The sequence below is a fragment of the Erythrolamprus reginae genome, chromosome 8 (genome assembly GCF_031021105.1).
Source record: "Erythrolamprus reginae isolate rEryReg1 chromosome 8, rEryReg1.hap1, whole genome shotgun sequence".
Classification (NCBI taxonomy): Eukaryota; Metazoa; Chordata; class Lepidosauria; order Squamata; family Dipsadidae; genus Erythrolamprus; species Erythrolamprus reginae.
In genome coordinates, this window is record NC_091957.1 from 21685895 (window position 1) to 21689805 (window position 3911).

The following is a 3911-nucleotide window of genomic DNA, read 5'->3' on the forward strand; positions in this document are numbered from 1 at the left end:
TCTTCAAAGTTCCAATATATTGCTGGAGCCATCCTGGCACCTGTGCTGGGAATCCTGAATCTGAGTTTCCCACCCAGTTGAAAGTTCACATTCCTTGTCCCCCATCCACAAACTTGTCAGCTTGCCCACTTAGATTGTGCCAGCGTGGCCAGTCCTCCTTCCTCTTCTGCCCAGGTGGGTGGGCATAGGATGGCCCTGAACCCCTCGAATGAATGCTTTGTGGCTGCATCTGTTCCCTCATGAAAATCCCCCCTCCCAAGTTCCCATCAACATCAGGCCTTTTATAGTGTGGCAAGCCGTTAATTTATCACCAACTTCTGCACCAGATTGACATCCACACTTTCTCCTCCTTACTTTTATTTTATAAAATAAAAATGTGTGCATTAATATTCCCCTCATTTCTATCACTTATTCTACCTTTTAATATATTCCATCCTTTATTATAGAACATTTTCTCTCTTTTCTGTCTAACTTCTATATGTGTGTGTGTGTGACATATTTCTGCTGATAATGAAAAGCAAAACGTGTGCAAATTCAGCAAAAACGTGTGACATATACCGTATATCAGGGTATATCTATCTATCTATCTATGTCTACAAGAATGGTGGAAGGTCTTAAGCATAAAACGTATCAGGAAAGACTTAATGAACTCAATCTGTATAGTCTGGAGGACAGAAGGAAAAGGGGGGACATGATCGAAACATTTAAATATATTAAAAGGGTTAAATAAGGTCCAGGAGGGAAGTGTTTTTAATAGAAAAGTGAACACAAGAACAAGGGGACACAATCTGAAGTTAGTTGGGGGAAAGATCAAAAGCAACATGAGAAAATATTATTTTACTGAAAGAGTAGTAGATCCTTGGAACAAACTTCCAGCAGATGTGGTAGATAAATCCACAGTAACTGAATTTAAACATGCCTGGATAAACATATATCCATCCTAAGATAAAATACAGAAAATAGTATAAGGGCAGACTAGATGGACCATGAGGTCTTTTTCTGCCGTCAGACTTCTATGTTTCTATGTTTCTATGTCTATGTCTATGTCTATGTCTATGTCTATATCTATATCTATATCTATATCTATATCTATATATAGCAGAGCTGAAGGGATTGGATACTGTAGCCTAGAGCAGTGTTTTTCAACCAGTGTGCCGTGGCACACTAGTGTGCCGCGAGACATGGTCAGGTGTGCCGTGAAGCTCAGAGAAAGAAAACAAGAGAGAGAGAAAGAAAGAAAGAAAGAAAGAAAGAAAGAAAGAGAAAGCAAGCAAGAGAGAAAGAGAACAAGAGAGAAAGCAAGCAAGAGAGAGAAAGAGAGACAGAGAGAGAGAAAGAGAACAAGAGAAAAAAAGCAAGAGAGAGAACAAGAGAGAGAAAGAAAGAAAGCAAGAGAGAGAGGGGAGAGAGGGAGAGAAGGTGGGAGAGAGAAAGACATAGAGGTAGGGAGGGAGAGAGAAAGAGAGCAAAAAAGAGGAAAGAAGGAAGAGAGAAAGAAAGAGGGATGGAGAGAGAGAAAAATGAGGAAGGGAGAGAAAGAGGGAGAGAGAAATAGAGTGAAAGGGAGGAAGAGAGAGAATTTTTTTGTCCAATATTTTTTGAGGGCCCCCCCCTCAATGTGCCCCATGGTTTTGTAAATGTAAAAAATGTGCCGCAGCTCAAAAAAGGTTGAAAATCACTGGCCTAGAGGATAATTCTCTGCCTTACAAGACAAAGGTTGCAGGTTCAAGTCCCAGTGGGTATGGCTAGCTGATGAGGCCAAAATAAGGCCGAAATAGATCTATCCTAGTCTCCCTTAATTTTTAAATTCAGCAAAAAAACATGTATATATATCCTGATATATATATATATATGTAATGCACACATTTTTATTACACGGGGTAAAACCCAAACCCAGAACAATCTACACACAAACACACACACACACGTGTGTGTGTGTGTGTAGATTGTTCTGGGTTTGGGTTTTACCCCGTGTAATATTTTGAGTGTCTATGTGATGTTTCGGTGAAATCACATTCACCATCATCAGGCTTAAGTTGTTAACTTCATGCTGCTTTGAATATATATATATCCTGATATATATGTCACACATTTTTGCTGAATTTGACAAATAAGGGAGACTAGGATAGATCTATTTCGGCCCTTGTTCTGGACTCATCAGCTAGCCATACCCTCAATGGGATTTCAACGTGCAGCTTTTGCCTTGCAAGGCAGAGAATTAACCTCTGGGCTACAGTATCTAATCCCTTCAGCTTTGTACCAGGGAAAGGTTATATGTTTTTTGTGTTGAATCATCCTGGTATGTGTGTGTGTGTGTATACACACACACACACATATGGAACATAGCTGTTTGGAACATATTTTATAATAATAAAAGCTGATCAATAGTACAGCAGAAGTGAAAAGGAGTTAAGGTGCACAGTTCCTATACAGGAGATGTAGGATGACTTCCAAAATGAGTACTTTAAGAACCTTTGTAGCTCAAAGGCTGAGAAACAATCTTATAGTCCAATGCCATCTCAAGCAAAAAGCCAAAGACCTTCCTTCCTTCCTTGCCTCCCTCCCCTCTTTCACTCTTTCTCTTCCTTCACTTCTTTCCTTCCTTTCCTTCTGTTACTCTCTCATTCCTTCTCAAACATGTAAACAACTCCTGTCTATATGAGATTGCGATGTTGATAATGCTAAGAGTCATTGTTTTGCAAAACAAAGTTCTTCAAAATAAGCAAGTCCTATCCAGAGTAAGAAGCGAATCAAAACAACAGAACACACACACACCCCAATAAAACCATGCATTTGGACTCCCACAAATCTAGCCTTTTTTATTTTCTTTCTTTCATCCAGGCTGTAAGCTTTTGGGCCTCTGCCTTAAGAAACAAAAAAGTTTGACTCTAATAAAGTTAGGCTTAAGGATCAAAGAAGGATGGGGGGAGTTTTCTAAGGGGAAGGAGGTGTTTTGTGTTCTGAAGAACATAATCCAAACACAAATAATTCAGTTAATGGCATGTTCCTTCTTATCTGCAAGGGGCCAGATGGCTAGAAAAGATGGTGGGGCAGCTAAGTCCCTCGATTTCTTGAAATCAACCAGGGGACGTTTCCAGAAAACCTCTTCTGGTTGATTTCAAGAAATGATTTCCAGCCACGTAGTCTGGAGGCATAAAAACTCAAAATTGAAGTGTATTAAACACAGAAAGATAAAAGAAATAGATTAAAGGAAATATATGGAATAAAATATAAAACAAAATACAAGACTGTGTAAAAGATTTCAAGGTTGCTGGAATACCATCACAGAAAAATGGGAGAAAGTACAGCAAAGGAAGGAGGAAGGGAAGAGAAGAGTAAGAAGAAAGAAAGAAAAAAGGAAGGAAGGAAGGAAGGAAGGAAAGAAGGAAGAAAGAAGGAAGGAAGGAAGGAAAGAAGGAAGAAAGAAGGAAAGAAGGAAAGAGAAAGAACGGGGAGAAGAGAGTTAGGAGAGAGGGCAGGAGGGGACATAGGGAAGGGGGGAGGAGAGAGGGAAGGGAGGTAGGTTGAGAAAGAGAAAGAGGAAGGGACATTAAGAAGAAAGAAGTTTGAGATAGGAAGGGAGGACAGTAGAAAAGCAAACTTGAAATAATAAAGCTATAAGATAAATATTGAATATACGTATGAAACTTTTGTAAAAAAGAATGAAATGATAAATGAAATGATCAATATGTGAAAATGTCTGCAAGGGAATAAAAAATCACTTAAAAAAAATCAATGAATGATGGAATACATATCAGTGAAAAAACATTCTCAGATTGGTTCTCCCAAGAGTCAGGATTTGAAAAAGAAAAATTCTACGATTCTAGCTAATTCTTGACCTAATTGTGCTTGGGGTGGGCACATTTTAGTTAGAAAGGATCTGAACTGGAACAATAGGCAATTGTTCCATT